The 17996-nt window shown below is 40.2% G+C and overlaps 1 pseudogene; it reads left to right on the top strand.

Moving 5' to 3' along the window:
- Positions 1–8226: 8226 nt before the first annotated feature.
- On the top strand, positions 8227–8636 carry LOC118623489 (annotated as a pseudogene).
- The last annotated feature ends 9360 nt before the right edge of the window (positions 8637–17996 follow it).

Raw genomic sequence — 17996 nt, 5'->3', positions numbered from 1 at the left:
TCGAGAGGGGAGACGGCCTCTTCATCAAGCAGGAAATTTAAAAATTTTGTTTTATTCATTAAGTTTGGGGGTGGGGGGGAGAGGAGAGCAGAGAAAAAGAAACATCAATTTGTTGTTCCACTGATGCATTCATTGTTTGATTTTTTTTTTCACTTTTTAAAAATTAATTTTAGAGATAGGAAGGGAGAAGGAGAGAGAGAGAAAGAAAGAAACATCCATGACACAGAACATCAATTGGCTGCCTCCTGCATGCCCCCTCATTGGGAATTGGGCCACCAACCTGGGCATGTGTCCTGACCGGGAATTGAACTGGCGACCTCTTAGTTGCATGGGTTGATGCTCAACCACAGAGCCACACCAGCCGGGCTTTTGTTTGATTCTTGTATGTGCCCTGACTGGGGATTGAACCTGCAAACTCGGTGTATCAGGATGTCTAAAGTAGTTATCCAGCCCAACCCCCAGTGGGGGGCATGCAGGAGGCAGCCAATCGATGTTCTCACTGATCGACGTTTCTCTCTCTCTCTCCCTCTCCCTTTCTTCTCTCTCCTTTTCTCTCTCTCTAAAATCAATCAAGAAAAAATATTTAAAAAAACAATGTAGTTACCCAGCCAGGGCTCTGAAATAAAATATTTTAGATCAACTAAATTGTTCTCTCTCTTTTTTTTAAATCCTTACCTGAGGACATTTTTGCATTCATCTTCAGATAGAGCGGGAAGAAGAGAGGGAGAGAGAGAAATACTGATGTGAGAGAGACACATCGACTGGCTGCCACCCATATGACCCCAACTGGGGCTGGGGAAAACTGCAACTGGGGTACGTGCCCTTAGCCGGAACCGAACCTGGGTCTCTCTGATCCGTGGGCGATGCTCTAACCGCTGAGGCAAACTGGCCAGGGCCTAAATTGTTCTTGTTGATTTTTTTTTTTTTAATCCTTACCCGAGGACATTCTTGCACCCATCTTCAGATAGAGCAGGAAGGAGAGAGGGAGTAAGAGAGAAAGACACATTGACCTGCCACTACCCACACAACCCTAAGGGGCCTGGGAGAAACCACAACGGAGGCTAGTGCCACTAGCGGGAACCAAACCCAGAACTCTCTGGTCCGTGGGCCGACGCTCTAACTGCTGAGCCAAACTGGCCAGGGCCCAACAGCATTTATTAAAGAGACTGTCTTGACTCTACTGTATGTTCTTGCCACCTTTGTCTAATGTTAATTGAGCATATTGTCTTGAGTCAATTTCTGGGTTCTCTGTTCTGTTCAATTGATCTATCTGCCTGTTCTTGTGCCAGTACCAGACTGTTTTGATTACAGTGGTTTTGTAGTATAACATGATATCTGGTATTGTGATTCCTCCTACTTTGTTCTTCTTTTTCAAGATTGCTGTGGCTATTCGGGGCCTTTTTTGGTCTATATAACTTTTGGAGTATTCTAGTTCTGTGAAGTATATCGTTGGTATTTTAATGGGCATTGCGTTGAATCTATAGATAGCTTTGGGGAGTATGGACATTTTTTTTTTTTAATCCTCACCCGAGGACATTTTTTTTCCATTTTTTGTTCAGAGAGAGTGGGAGGGAGAGAGAGGAAGAGAGAGAGGAAGAAAGAGAGAGAAACATTGACATGAAAAGGACACGTCAAGTGGCTGCCACCCGCACAACCAACCAGGGCCAGGGACAAACTGCAACCGAGGTACGGGCCCTTTGCGGGAACCGAACCCAGGTCTCTCCGGACCGCAGGCCGACGCTCTAACCGCTGAGCCAAACCGGCCAGGGCCAAAGAGAGAATCTTAAAAGCAGCAAGAGAAAGGCAGCTAGTTACCTACAAGGAAGTTCCCATTAGGCTGTCAGCTGATTTCTCAAAAGAAACTTTCAGGCCAGAAGGGAGTGGCAAGAAATATTCAGAGTGATGAAAAGCAGGAACCTACAACCAAGATTACTCTATCCTGCAAAGCTGTCATTTAGAATCGATGGACATATAAAAACTTTCCCAGACAAGAAAAATTAAATGAGTTTATCACTACCAAACCGTTATTATATGAAATGATGAAGGGTCTTTTTGAAGAAAAAGATAAAATGTACGAACAAACAAAATGGCAATGAATACATATCTATCAACAATGGAATCTACAAACAAAATGAACAGATAGAACAGAAACATTCTCATAGATACAGAGAACATTTTGTTGGTTGCCAGTTGGGAGGGAGGTTGGGGGAATGGGTGAAAAAGGTGAAGGGATTAAGAAGTACAAATTCATTGCTAGACTGACAAACCTCAAAGGGAAAGGGGTTGGGGGGTGGGGTGGGTGGGAAGAAGTGAACCAAAGAATTTATATGCATAACCAATGGACACAGACAGTAGTGTGGGAAAAGGTGGGAGGGGGGCGGGAGTGGGGAGGAGGGGGGTCAATGAGGGAAAAATGAGGAACATCTGTAATACATTTTACATCTAACAATAAAGATTTAAAAAAAAAAAAGAAAAAGAATTCTACTTATCTCCCGGCCAGTGTGGCTCAGTGGATTGAGCGTCATCCCATGGACTGAGAGATCCTGGTTCAATTCCTGGTCAGGGCACAGGCTGGAGTTGCAGGTCTGATCCCCAGTAGGGGGCGTGCAAGAAGCAGCTGATGGATGTATCTCTCTTATACAGATGTTTCTATCTCTCACGCCCTCTAAAAAATTAATAAAAACATTTTTAAAAAATAGTGAAAAGAATTCTACTTTTCTAAGCAAAAGGATACATTAGCTTGCATTTAGGCATGCACCACTCTACTTCTCTACCATATTACATGTTAATGTATTTAATCTATTCAACATCTTTGGATGTTTTAAACATGACCACATGCATTTATGCTAGAGCTTGGGCATACTTTTACCACCAGTAATGAATTTGTCCTATTAGCTAAACTCTAAAGGCTTTTACCTAGTAACACACATAGAATTAGCATCATTAGCATTGTTTTCTTGCCTGTATTTATTTATTTGTGTGTGTGTTTATGTGTGTGTGTGTTATGTTTTACCCAATGTTATTTCCCTAAACAAATGATAAACCACCTGTATTTATTTATTTTTTTCCTCATCCGAGGACATTTTTCCATTTTTTGCTCAGGTAGAGTGGGAGGGAGAGAGAGGAACAGTGAGAGAGAGAGAGAGAGAGAGAGAGAAACATCGACATGAAAGGGACACATCGAATGGCTGCCAGGGCCATGACCAGCCAGGGCCAGAGACAAACTGCAACCGAGGTACATGCCCTTAGCAGGAACTGAACCCGGGTCTCTCGGGACTGCAGGCCGATGTTCCAACCGCTGAACCAAACTGGCCAGGGCACCACCTGTATTTTTTATTCTGCTCATAAAGCATATCATTAGGCATCAGAAAAATCTTAAAAATGTCACTTACTGAAATACGTAAATAATCTGAAACCTGTAATTTCAAGAAACATGTCAGAATATTAATATATTCAAAATTTGAAATGAGAAGAAATATCTACGTTGGTCAAAATACATATGACTCAATCCCTAAGCCACATTTCATGACTTGAGCTTCACAAACGGCGGGTGAAACAAGGATGAATTTCTTTCTTTCTTATTTTCCCTTAGGCTAGAGTTCTACTTATCAAAATATCAAATTATAGGGAAAAAACATGGAGACACTTTTCTTATTCCCGAGAAGTACAAGAGCACCAGGTACAGCACAGCTGTAGAACCGTGAGTTTACCTTTTATATAACCTCCCCAAACACCCCTGCTGTGATGTGTAATCCTGAAGTTTTGATCTGGGGGTCTTACATCTCACATAATAAACAACTGTAATTCTCTTTTTCCATCTCTCCTGGAAGAATGTATGCATCTTCCTCTTATGGTTCTGGTCCCCACCTCGTATAATTCACATATAGATATGATGATATAGATATTAATGTATTAAACACAATAAATCGCAAAACAAACTATTTCAGCATAAGTACTAATAGTATGCGATTCTCTGAATTTGCAAACAGATTAAAGACTAGTACAATTCCTACATTACTCTGTGGTGTAAGAGTCATTTTAATATTTATTTCTGATTTTCTACATATATTAAAAATAAATATTTTTTACTAATGCTATCCAAATTAATTAAATTCCTATTTTTACATTTAAGTATCATTGTTCTGCCATAACAGTTTTTGACTGGAAAAAAATTTGAACTATATATGAAGTGTTTGCATACTATATATAGCATTTTTATTTATACAAATCATTGTCATTTTAACTACATGGCTTGATAATATGATCTGATAGCTCAAAAAAAATTAGAGAAATGTTTATGCTTTTGGAACTACAGAGAACTGTATTTATGGTCAACAAAAACATTTTCAGGCTGTTGCTTAGCAACCTACATGCAAAGGAAAATTTGCATCAGTGCATAAAGAATAAGAATTTATGATATTAAATTATTTAACAGTGTTTGGTTTTATTATTGTTCAAAGTTCACTAATAATATTAACTTGGTTGGCTTTCTAATTTCATTTGTAGTTATCAGTTTATTTGTTAAGTTTTACATAAAAGCACAATAAGAAAAATACATATAAAACCTTTGAAAAAGAGAGGGTGATGGAGACGGGAAGGGAGGGAGAAAGGGAAGGAGGTAGGGAGGTAGGAAAGAAGGAAGGAAGGAAGGAAGGGAGGGAGGGAGGGAAAAAGGAGGGAGGGAGGGAGGGAGGGAGGGAGGAAGGAAGAAAAAAAGGAAAGGATAGGAAGGAAAGGATAGGAAGGAAAGGATAGGATAGGATAGGATAGGATAGGATAGGATAAGAAAGATGAAGAATCTCATCTTCAGATGCAAACAGCCATTTTATTACTCCCTTAGGGGAAAAAAGCTGCCATAATTAATGTGAAGGTACTATTTCCCCCTCTTTTTCTGGGGGTATTTTATGGCAAATACAACTATATTCTGGAGAAATATCTCTTCGGTGAATTTCATACAGGAAAATTCAAAATGAAAAGACAAAAACAGATATCTACAACCACAAGTGTGTGAATATTGCCTTTTTTACCACACTTACTCATTTTGCCTGGATACCTTTGCCAAGCTGTACATTTCTACTTGCATCCCAAGAAGAACAGCAGTGGTAATGTTAGAATCAAAGAATGAATCATTTTCATTTGTATTTTCTTTTTAAGGTTAAAAAAATCACAGGAACCTAACTACCTACAACAAGCAACATTAAGCAATATTATGAAATTATGATAGTTGGTCACTAATTAATACTAATAATTTCTTTACATAAAAATAAGATTTGCATATTCTTTCTTATATCCCTATCACCGTTAATGGTACCACTATGATGTTAGCTGTGTAAGTTAGAAATCAGTTCATTGTTATCCACATTTATTATTATATTTTTAGATTTTATCTGCTTTATTATTATTAAAAAACATTTTTTTCTTTATTGATTTTAGAGAAAGAAGAAGGGAGAGGGAGAGAGAGACAGAAACATCGATGACAGAGAACATTGATTGGCTGCCTCCTACACACCCCCACAACCTGGGCATGTGCCCTGACTGGGAATTGAACTGGCAACCTCCTGGTACATGGGTTGATGCTCAACCACTGAGCCACACCAGCCAGGTCACACTGACATCTTTTAAAATAGAACCAAAGACATGTTCTTTACAGTGAAAAAGAAGAGGTGAGGTTTGTGTGTTTGTATGTGTTTTTAAATTCTCACCTAAGGATATTTTTCCATTGCTTTTTAGTGGAAGGGAGGGAGGGAGGGAAAAAGAGAGAGAGAAAAACATCGATGTGAGAGCGACACATTGATTGGTTGCCACAACTCAGGCAATATGCTCTCAATGGGGAAGCGAAACCATGACTCCTTAGGGGAGCCAAATGGGCCAGAGCAATTTATTTATTTATTTATTTATTTATTTATTTATTTATTTTTATTTTTTTATCCTCACCCGAGGACATTTTTCCATTTTTTTTTACAGATAGAGTGGGAGGGAGAGAGAGGAAGAGAGAGAGGGAAACATCGATGTGGAAGGGACACATCGAGTGGCTGCCACCCACATGACCAACCAGGGCCGGGGACAAACTGCAACCGAGGTACGCGCCCTTAGCGGGAACTGAACCCGCGTCTCTCCGGACCGCAGGCCAACGCTCTAACCGCTGAGCCAAACCAGCCAGGGTGCAATTTATTTTTTAATCCTCCCAGAGGATATGTTTTTGTTCTAGAGAGAGAGGAAAGGAAAGAGATAGAGAAAGAGATCGGTTTCCTCTCCTATGCTACCTGACCAGGAATCAAACCCAAACCCAGGTATGTGCCTGACTGGGAATTGAACTCGAAACCTATTGGTGTACAGGATGACATTCCAACTAACTGAGCCACCTGGCCAGGGCAAGGAGGTAAGTTTTTATAAAAACTAAATAAATTGCATACTCTTTGTGCTATAACATTTATGTATGTGCCATCTTAACTTAGAGCAGGGAAACCTGCGTTTCTCCCCACTTTTACTTTAATCTAGAGGCCAATAACTTAAAATTGAATTAACTTGCTTTTTTTTATTAATTAATTAATTTATTTTTGTTACAAATGTTTCTCCCTCCCCGCCCTGTCCCCAGCTTTGTTGTCCCTGTCCATTGTTCATGCATGCATGCATATAAGTTCTGTAGTTTCTCTCTCCCCCACCACTCCCTCTTCTGGAGATTATCAGTCTGTACCCTGAGACTACTCCATTCCTCAGGCTGTTATGTTCATTATATTCCACAAATAAGTGAGATTGTATGATACTTGTCTTTCTCTGTTTTGTTTGTTTTGCTTAAGATAATACCTTCCAGGTCCCTCCATGTCGTCTCAAAGGATACGAGATCTTTCTTTCTTACAGCTGCACAGTACCCATTGTGTATATGTACCACCACATTTTTATTCATTCATCTACTGATGGACACTTGGGCTGTTTCCAGATCTTAGCTATTGTAAATAGTGCTGCTATGAACATGGGGGTACATATATTCTTTCTGATTGGTGTTTCAGGCTTAAGGTATATTCCTAGATGCGGGATCACTGGGTCAAATGGAAGTTCAATTTTTAATTTTTTGAGGTAACACCATAGTGTTTTCCATAGTGGCTGCACCAGTCTGCATTCCCACCAGCAGTGCACTAGAGTCTCCATTTCTCCACACCCTCGCCAACACTTGTTTGATGATATGTTGATGGTGGCCATTCTGACAGGTGTGAGGTGATACCTCATTGTTGTTTTAATTTGCATCTTTCTGATGATTAGTGATGTTGAGCATTTCTTCATATGTCTCTTGGCCACTTGTATGTCCTGTTTGGAGAGGTGTCTATTCAGTTCCTCTGCCCATTTTTTAATTGGGTTCTTTGTTTTCCTTTTGTTGAGTTGTATGAGCACTCTATGTATATTGGAAATTAACCCCTTATCTGATATATCATTGGCAATTATGCTCTCCTATACAGTTGGTTGCCTTTCCATTTTGATGATTGTATCTTTTGCTGAGCAGAGCTTTTTAGTTTGATGTAGTCCTATGTGTTCATTTTTTCCTTTGTTTCTGTTGCCTTAGGTGATGTATCAGTGAAAATTCTGCTGCGTATGATGTCTGAAATTCTGTTGCCTACAGTTTCTTCTAGGATTTTTATGGATTCATGTGTCACATTTAAGTTTTTTATCCATTTTGAGTTTATTCTTGTGTATGATGTAAGGTGATGGTCTAGTTTAAAATTGAATTAACCTGCTTTTTAATGAAAGTGTTGATGCAACTGAATAATTATGGCAAGTTGCTTCATTATTTTTATCCTCAGCTCTGCATATATGACAGTGATTGTGTTAAAATTTCTATTTACATATTACAATCAGTGGTCAACTAAACTGTCATATTTTTAATTTTGAGATAACATTAATTAAAAGATATGAAGAATTCATCTAAGTGATGAACTTAGAAACCTTACATTTTGATATAGTTATATGCAGATAAAGAGTGTGTGTGTGTGCGTGTGTGTGTGTGTGTGTGCGTGTGTATGAATGACTGTTACTTAGAAGTAGTTGTGTCGTTCAGGTAATGACAAGAATAATTATGCTATTTTTAAGCTGTTAAACACAATATATTTTGAAGTTAGTTTAATAAGTGAATATTTCCAGTTGTTTGTGGCTGCTGTTGCTCTCTAAGGCCTGTGCCACCTCCAGCTCGCATAGCTGCAGCCAAAGGAGAAGGGCAAGTAAAGAGGTCTTTATACCATGGCTGGTACAAAGCAGACTGCCTGCAAATCCACCCCTGGTAAAGCACCGAGGAAACAACTGGCTACCAAAGCAGCTCGCAAGAATGTGCTCTCTACAGGAAGGGTGAAGAAACCTCATTGCTACAGGCCTGGTACCCGGGCACTTGGTGAAATTAGACATTATCAGAAGTCCTCTGAACTTCTAATTCGTAAACTTCCCTTCCAGTGTCTGGTGCAAGAAATTGCTCAGGACTTCAAAACAGATCTGCGCTTCCAGAGTGTAGCTATTGGCACTTTGCGGGAATGAAGTGAGGTCTATATGACTGTTTTTTTGTAGACACCAACCTGTATGCTATCCATGCCAAACACATAACAATTATGCCAAAACACATCCAGCTAGCACGCCGCATACGTGGGGAACGTGCTTAAGAATCCACTCTGATGGGAAACATTTCATTCTTTAAAAAAAATTCTGTTCTTCCTGTTATTGGTAGTTCTGAATGTTAGATTTTTTTCCCCCCATGGGGTCAAAAGGTAGACCTAAGTATATGACCACAAGTTGAAAATAGATGGCACACCCTGGCCAGTTTGGCTCAGCGGTTAGAGTGTCTGCTTGTGGGCCAGAGAGTCCTGAGTTCGGTCCCACTAAGCACGTACCTCAGTTGCAGTTTGTCCCTGGCCCTGGTTGAGGTCATGTGGTTGGCAACCACTTGACATTGATGTTTCTCTCTCTCTCTTCCCCTCTCTCTCCCTCTCGCTCTATCTGAAGATAAATGCAAAAACGTATTTAAAAAAGAAAATAGGCAGCAGAAATCAGGTATTGGCTGTTTTTCCATTTTCATTTGTGTGTGAATTTTAAAAATATAAATGCAGGGACATAGAGCATTAATGCAAGTCAAAATGTTTCAGTGAACAAGTTTCAGCAGTTTAACTTTATAACAATATAATTTATTAAACCTGTTAAATTTTTTTGGATTAAAAAAAAAGTAAATTTCTTATTGATGGCAACTAAATGGTGTTTGTAGCATTTTTATCACACAGTAGATTCCATTCATTCGCTATATTTTTCTAATTGAGTTGTCCTCCATGTTTTTAGTGTTGACTGTCTTTTGTGCTGTTCCTGTAAATTTGCTGTTAAAATACATTAAACTACTAGAGTCCCCTTTTCTCCACACCCTCACCAACACTTGTTGTTTGATGATTTATTGATGGCGGTACACTGCTGGTGGGAATGTAAACTGGTGCAGCCACTGTGGAAAACACTATGGAGGTTACCTCAAAAAGTTAAGAATTGAACTGCCATTTGACCCAGTGATCCCACTTCTAGGAAGATATCCTAAGAAACCTGAAACACCAATCAGAAAGAATATATGTACCCCTGTGTTCATAGCAGCACTATTTCCAATAGCTAAGATCTGGAAACAACCCAAGTGTCCATCAGTAGATGAGTGTATAAAAAAAGTGGTGGTACATATACACAATGAAGTACTATGCAGATGCAAGAAGGAGAGATCTCTTATCCTTTGAGACTACATGGAGGGACCTGGAGAGTGTTATGCTAAGTGAAACAAGCCAAAGCAGAGAAAGACAAATATCACATGATCTCACTTATTTGTGGAATATAATGAACTAAACGAACAGATGAACAACATTAACTCAGAGACACAGAGGTGGGGTACAGACTGACAAGTCTCATAGGAGGAGGGGCTGGGGGGAGAGATAAACCACAGAACTTATATGCATGTATGCATGACCAATGGACATAGACAACAAAGCTGGGGATGGGGTTGGGGGGAGGGGAGAAGGGTATCATTGGGGGAAAAAATGAGAAACATCTGTAACAAACAAATTAATTAATAAAAATTTTAAAAAATTAAAAAAATACATTAAACTATAAAAAAAGTGAATGTTTCCGATCAGCAAATCTTAACACAACAAAATAAAGTTAGCTTTTTACATATTAATCTAGATAGTTGATCTCCCTCCAAAACAATATACCCTCCCCAATAAAATGTTCTGTGGTTTTGATCATACAATTAATATTTCTGATGCAGTAGAATCCCTTTGGAATTCATCTGTAGCAAGTTCCTGAATAAGCTGGGACCCTGTTCTGACTCACATCTTTTATTCAGCCATTAATTCTCTTTTCTCATCAACCAACCACATGTTTTGTTATTAAACACGGGGCTCGCCCTGGCTGGCCTGGCTCAACAGTTAGAGCATCCGCTGGTGACCCAATGAGTGGCAGGTTTAATTCCAGTCAAGGGCATGTACCTGGGTTGCAGTTCTTCCCCGGCCCTGTCTCTCTCCCTCTCCCTCCCACTCCCTCCCTCTCACTCTATCTGAAGATAAATAGAAAAATATCCTTGGGTGAGGACTAAACAAACGAACAAACACAAAAGAACACATGGTTTGCAAGACACAATTAATAGTTCAACCCAAGTTGGAAATGTTCTATGTTCTATTTACTGGGGCACATGCTGAGGACTCAGAGTGAAACAGGGCACAGTTTCAGCACTGGGAGAACATGTCATCGGATCCGGTGCAGACAGACAGACAAACAAGTGAGTTAAGTATGACACAGGAGTTGCCCTGAAGCAACCTTCCATACACGGAAAGGTTGTGTGGTTGGGTCCGTGGTCTAGGGACCTTATGGGAAAAAAAAAAAAATATATCAATGTTTCTTTCTTCTCTCTCTCTCTCTCTCTCTCTCTCTCTCTCTCTCTCTCAGATCAATAAAAAACATCCTTGGGTGAGGATTTGAACAAACATACAGAGGTTGCATGAAGAGCGAGTGATTATTGCTCCTTGGGGGAGCCAGATGAGCCTTGGCAGAGGAAGTGATATGTCATTCGGGACTGAAAATTGAATAAAATATTCATCAGGTGGATAAAAGTGCCTATGAAATAAACCGAACTTGGGGCGCCCTCCCGGCACCGCCAGGGCCACACGGAGGCAAACACTCCCTTCCCGCATGCACTCCCCACGGAGGCCGGAGCCCCGGAGCCCCAGAGCCCCGAAACCCCGGAGCCCCGGAGCCCCGGAGCCCCAGAGCCCGGAAACCCCGGAGCCCCGGAGCCCCGGAGTTGCGCGCCTCGCGCCCCGCTAGGGCAACAACCCAGAGGAAGGCGACGGGCAAAAGCGAGGCCGGCAAACCGGTCGCCCGAGAATGGTGGACGCGGACAAGCGGGGTGCCTGAGGGCGATGGCCAGCGGCGCCAAGGGGCACCCGGGCAGCGGGAGCGGCTCCCGGAATCCCATCCAGCCCAGGCGGCGCCGCCTCCCGCCCCCGCTCCTCGGTTGGCCCCTCTGAGCCTTTACACATTGATTTCCTAGATGCTCTTAGTAAATACAGTGAATGCTTAAAGATTAACAATGAAGAGTGTGCCATTCATTCAAACAGCTGTCGAAATTTACAGGTATGTTGTCTTTCAGAATACTAAGTTCCATACTTTCCACCAGAGCTCTGCTACTGGACGCTGCGCCCATTTGAAGAGGCAAAGCAGGGCTGGGACCAGGCGCTTCAGATAACGGAACATGAAAGCACGCTATAGACAAGCTCTTGCTCATAAAGGACTCAAACATTATCAGAAAAGTTTAAATGATCTCAATGAAGTTCTCCTACTAGACTCAAGTATTGTTGAGGCTAAGATGGGACTGAAAGTGGTAACCACATTCCTTAATGTGAAGCATTAAAGAGCATCATTCAACAAAGAAAAGGAGAGAAGGGAAATTGAGATTCAAGAGGTGAATGGAGGCCGTGAAAGGCTTGAAGGACCCTCGAGGAGGTCTGCACCGGCTGCCGTGCTTCTGAGCAGGGATACAAAGCCGGGGGCCACCAGAATACTTTGAGAAACCCCCGATCACCAACCCTAACAATGCCTATGAATTTGGGCAGGTTATAAACGTTATCAGTATTAGAAAAGATCAAGAAGACTGTGCACATCTATTAGCCATGACTGAACCGAAAGATTTGCCAGCGTTGTTGAGTAACAAACTTGAAGGGGATATATTTCTCCTTTTCATTCAGTCTCTGAAAAATGCTCTTATTGATAAAAATCCCTCATTGGTATATCAGCATCTTTTATATCTGCATAAAGCAGAAAGGTTTAAGATGATGTTGACACTAATTAGCAAGGGCCAAAAGGAGCAAATTGAACAGCTTTTTGATGACCTCTCAGACACACCAAACAAATATTTTACAATTTACAAGCCCTAAAAAGGCAGTATGAGCTTTAAATAAAGATTATTGTTAGATTTCTTCCATGCATGCGTTCCAGTAATACTATTGAGATGGTATTATAATACAGTTGCATGGATAAAACCTTGCCCAGAAAAGATCCCTGGGTCTGGATTATAAAATATTTTACTTATTTTTATACATAGAACATGTATATTCTACAATCTGCTTTTTATTAATTTAAATATTTTCTTATGTTTCAGAACTAACACCTTCATATTTAATAATAAATATATTTGGAACTTAAAACAATAAAAATAAATAAATAAATGGAACTTAGATATTAAAAAAATTAGAGATTTACTATTTTATTTTAAAAAAAATTCAGCCGCTCTTTTTAATTTTTTTTTTTATCCTCACCTGAGGACATTTTTCTGCATTTATCTTCAGATAGAGTGGGAGGGAGAAAGGGAAGAAGAAAGAGAAACATCTACATGAGAGAGACACATCGAGTGGTTGCCACCTGCAGTACCCCAACCGGATCCGGGGACAAACTGCAACTGAGGTACATGCTCTTAGCGGGAACCGAACCTGGGACTCTCTGGTCCAGGGACCGACACTAACTGTTGAGCCAGGGCTCAACCACTCTTTTGAACAGAGCCCATGCTAATATCACTAGTAGGTCATTCGACCCCTCACTTAGGTTCATCTTACCCCTCTTCAAAGCTTCCCACATGGGCTGTGTTTTATGGTTTTTTAAGAAGGTCATAAACATCCAGGTTTTCCTTCTGGATACTTGATAGGATTACACTTTCTTGTCTCATTTGATTGTAATTTTGAACATGTAACTTTCTTTAATAAATGACATGAGTGGAAGTGGCATGTATTGTATCTAGGCAAATGCTTTTGAGATCTAATGCATTATTTAACACATTCTCTCCCATCTGTCATGGCAATCATTGACATATATTGAGAAGGAGAATGTGTGAGCCTTGAGTGGCAAGGATAAGCAGATCCCCAACCCACTCTTTGATGGACATTTAATGTGAAGGAATAATAAAATTTCATCTTTTATGTCCATAACATTTTGGGTTGTTTGTTACCACAGTGTAACCTAGCCCTTCTTGCCTGATAATAGTTTTAAACACTTAGTACTAAGCGTTTTAAACTACTTACTACTAAGGTACCAAAATGAATTTGTTAAAAGAGAAATAAATGGCCTCTATGTACAGAATATGTACATTGGCGTATAGTGTATCTCCATATTGTATTGCTTCTCCTCAATACAAATACAGGCAGTGCACAGCTCATCTTCGTATCACTGGGCTTGCAGAGCCATCAGTGCCCCTGCCTTTTTCTTTTTCTTTTTTTAAGTAGCTGGTCTGGATTGTAAAGTGCTGCAGCTACTTTAATTAATTAATTAATTAATTAATTAATTTTTTATCCTCACCCAAGGACAGTTTTGCATTTACCTTCAGATAGAGTGGAAGGAGAGAGGGAGGAAGAGAGAGAGAGAAACATCGAAGTGAGAGAGACACATTGAGTGGCTGCCACCCACACGACCCCAACCAGAGCCACAAACTGCAACCGACGTCCATGCCCTTAGCAGGAACTGAACCCGGGCCTCTCTGGTCCACAGGCAGATGCTCTAACTGCTGAGCCAAACTGGCCAGGGCAGTCCCCCTGCTTTTATATGCTCTCTTATCATTCAGTTCCATGTCTTCATAGCACTTATCTTAGTTGATAGATGTGAAATTACTGATGTGATTATTTCATTATTGTCACCTCCTTCATATATTGTAATTCCAAGTAGATAATGTTGTGTCAATATACTCCAAATGAATAGCAAAGACATTGGAGCAGTATTTAATAAGTGAAGGTTAAATAAATAAGTGAATAAACACATGAGTGTATAAATGCATGAATACAGAGGATTCTAGGTAGGATTTGTTTTTTTTACCCTCACCTGAGGACATTTTTACATTTATCTTCAGACAGAGTGGGAGGGAGAGAGGGAGGAAGAGAGAGAGAGAAACATTGACATGAGAGAGACACACATCATCTGGTTGCCACCCACACGACCCCAACTGGGGCCAGTGACAAACTGCAACCGAGGTATGTGCCCTGACCAGGAATCGAACTGGTGACCTTTTGGTGCATGGGTTGACACTCAATCACTGAGCCACACCAGCCAGGCTACAATGACTACATTTTAGTTTATTCAGTAATGCTTTTTGTATTTTCCCAAGATTATGAACGTACAGTTTATGACGAGGCCCCTCTTAAATGAAAAGTATATCTTATCATTGTAGTTATAAGGCTATATGTAAGTTCTGTCTACATTTTTTTTTTTTTTCCCTTTTGGTATATTTTTCTTTAGTTCTAGACATAGAAGCACCAGTATTACATAATGAGTGCATGGATAACATTCATTCACCTCTGTCTCAATTCCTCTGTGTTGTTGCTCAGTATTTTGCATACTGATAATAAACTCAAATAATAAGATGAAAATGCCATTAAAAAATAAAGCCAGCCTGGCCAGTGTAATTCAGTGATTGAGTGTTGACTCATGCACCAAGAGGTTGCCGGTTCAATTCCCAGTCAGGGCACATGACCAGGTTGTGGGCCCAATCCCCAGTGGGGACATGTAAGGGGGTGGACAATTGATGTTCTCTCTCATCAATGTTACTATATTTCTCTCTGTCTCCCTTTCTCTCTGTCTAAAATCAATAAGAAATAAAATAAAATAAAATAAAATAAAATAAAATAAAATAAAATAAAATAAAATAAAATAAAATAAAATAAAATAAAATAAAATAAAAAATAAAATAAAATAAAATAAAATAAAATAAAGTAAAACCAGATCTGAGATGGTAGTGAAGTAGGTGGAAACTACACTCATGTCTTCCCGGGACCAAACTGGAATTACAACTAAATTCTAGAAGAATCTTGCTGAATAACCAACTGAAAACTGGCTGGAGAAAATTCTTATAACCAAGTATTTACAAAAGAAGCCACATTGAGACAGCTAAAAAGGATGGAGATGCAAAAATGGCCAGCCCCACTCCCATGGGTGGTGGCTGAGGTTCTGGAGGACTATCTTAGCTGTGGGAGGATCCCCCTGAGAAGCCTGGAGTCTAAACCCCACGACAGGTTCCCTAGCCCAGAACACCAGAACCAGGAAGAGGAGCCCACATAATATTGGGGTTTCTGTCCTCCACAGAGAGAAAGGATACCATTAGAGATGCAGGCACCCCCTTAAAGGGCCAACAAACAAAATTTCATTCACAGCCATTTATCCTGTGATCCAGGGAAGGGAGGGTGGAGCAGACTAGAGTTGTGTGAGGAGACTCAGAAGTTTGTGGCTCTGGGGAGAGAAAGAGAGAGCCACAAGGTTCCCTGTGCTGAGTCATTCTTTCATTCCACAGATGCCATCATTCTTGGGTGCAGCACTCTCCTCTTTGCAGCATCAACCTGGAGGAAAGAGTAACCCAACTCTCTGAACTCCCTCTTGCCCCACCCTATGGAGCTTGCACCCTACTGAGGAGTCAGCTGTCTTGGCCAAGGTGTAGAGGTCTGGGAAGACTCAGGGGGTGTCAAGGACTGAATTATGTGCTTTGGGGTGGGGGCCATCAACCCCATTTTCCAGCTACCCCCAAGAGAAAAAAGCTAAAACTACCCTCCAGGCTTCTGGCAAACTCACACAAGGGACATTCCTGGAGCATCTAGCTCAGGTAATCTAGGAGACAACAGCACTAAACCCCATAGAAAACCTACTATGTAAGGCCACCCCATGAAGACTGGGAGTCATGGTGGTGCTAATACATAGAAAAAAAACCCCAAATAAACCACAAAGCAGCAGCCAAAATGGGGATACAAAAAAAACAAAAACAAATGAAAGAACAAAAGTAATCTTCAGAAAAAGAGCTAAATGAAATGGCGGCAACTAACTTATCAGCATTCAAAGCAATACTTCAAAGGATGCTGAAAAGCATGAAAAACAATGTAGAAACCATAAAAAAGGACCAGTCAGAAATAAAGAATACAACATCTGAAGTAAAGAATATACTGGAAGGAATAAACAGTAGGCTGGATAAAGAAGAGGACAGAATCAGTGAATTGGAAGATAAGGTAGAAAAAAACACACCCAATCAGAGCAGCAAAAAGAAAAAAAAAATTTTTTTTAAATGAGTATAGTTTTCAGTAGGTGGAAGAGAAGGCTGGTTGCTTAGTTCTTTATTTTTCAGTTATGCCATGAAACTAAAAAGTCTCTGTTAAACTTCCTTATTGTTTGTTCACTTGACTCTTCCGATTAATTGTGTTTGACCAGGGTGATGCTGTGAGTTCTGGAAGATCCTTGCTGGAGTCTTTGTCCCTGTTGTTTATCTTTGTTCGTGTTTTTTGTTGAATTTGTGAAGGACATTAAAATCCTAAAACACCTAAAAAAAAAATGAGGATAGTTGAAGAGACCTTTGGGACAATATGAAGCATAACAACATCCACATCTTGGGGTACAAGCAAAAGAAAAGAGGAAGCAAGGGATCAATAATCTACTTGAAAAAATAATGACTGAACACTTCCCTAACCTGGTGACGGAAAAAGACACACAAGTCTGGAAGCACAGAGAGTCCCAAACAAGATAAACCCAAAGAGGCCCAGATCAAGACACATCATAATTTATTTATTTATTTATTTTGTATATGCCCCTAGTGGGAACTGAACCCGGGACTCTCTGGTCTGCAGGCTGATGCTCCAACTGCTGAGCCAAACCGGCCCAGGCTTTTTTTTTTTTTTTTTTTGTATATGCCCCTAGCGGGAACAGACACATCATAATTTAAATGGCAAAGTTAAAAACAAAGAGAGAATCTTAAAAGCCACAAGAGAAAGACAGTTAGTTACCTACAAGGGAGCTCTCCTAAGACTGTCAACTGATGTCTCAACAGAAGCATTTCAGGTCAGAAGGAATTAGAACAAAATATTCAAAGTAATGAAAAGCAAGGACCTACAACTAAGACTACTTTACCCAACAAGCTATCATTTAAAAATTAAGAAGAAATAAAAGCTTCCCAGAAAACAAAAAGCTATGGAGTTTGCAACCACCAAACCAGTATTACAAAAATTTTAAAGGGCCAGCATTAAGAAGAGGAAGAGAAGGAGAAAGAGCAGGAAGAGGAGGAGGATAGGGGTGAGGAAGAGGAGGAAGAGGAGGAAGAGGAGGTGGTGGAGGAGGAGGAGGTGGAGGAGGAGGAGGAAGAGGAGAAGGAGGTGGAGAAGGAGGAGGAAAAGAAGAAGAAACAGAGGAATATATAGTTAAAAGAATAAAATGACAATAAATACATACTATCAGTAATCACTTTAAATATAAATGGCTTAAATGCTCTAATCAAAAGACATAGTGTAATTGAAAGGATAAGAAACAAGACGTGTTTACTGCCTACAAGAGACCCACCTCAGAACAAAAGATACAAAGTGACTAAAAAGATATGAAAAAATATATTTTATGCAAATAGAAAGGAAAAAAATGCTGGGGTAGCAATACATATCTGATAAATTGACTTGAAAACAAAGGTGATATAAAAAACAAAGAAGGACACTTCTTAGTGATAAAGA

The sequence above is a fragment of the Molossus molossus genome, unplaced genomic scaffold (genome assembly GCF_014108415.1).
Source record: "Molossus molossus isolate mMolMol1 unplaced genomic scaffold, mMolMol1.p scaffold_m16_p_10, whole genome shotgun sequence".
NCBI classification, from domain to species: Eukaryota; Metazoa; Chordata; class Mammalia; order Chiroptera; family Molossidae; genus Molossus; species Molossus molossus.
Note: the sequence above shows the minus strand (reverse complement) of the source record. Positions and strands in the feature narration are given on the sequence as shown.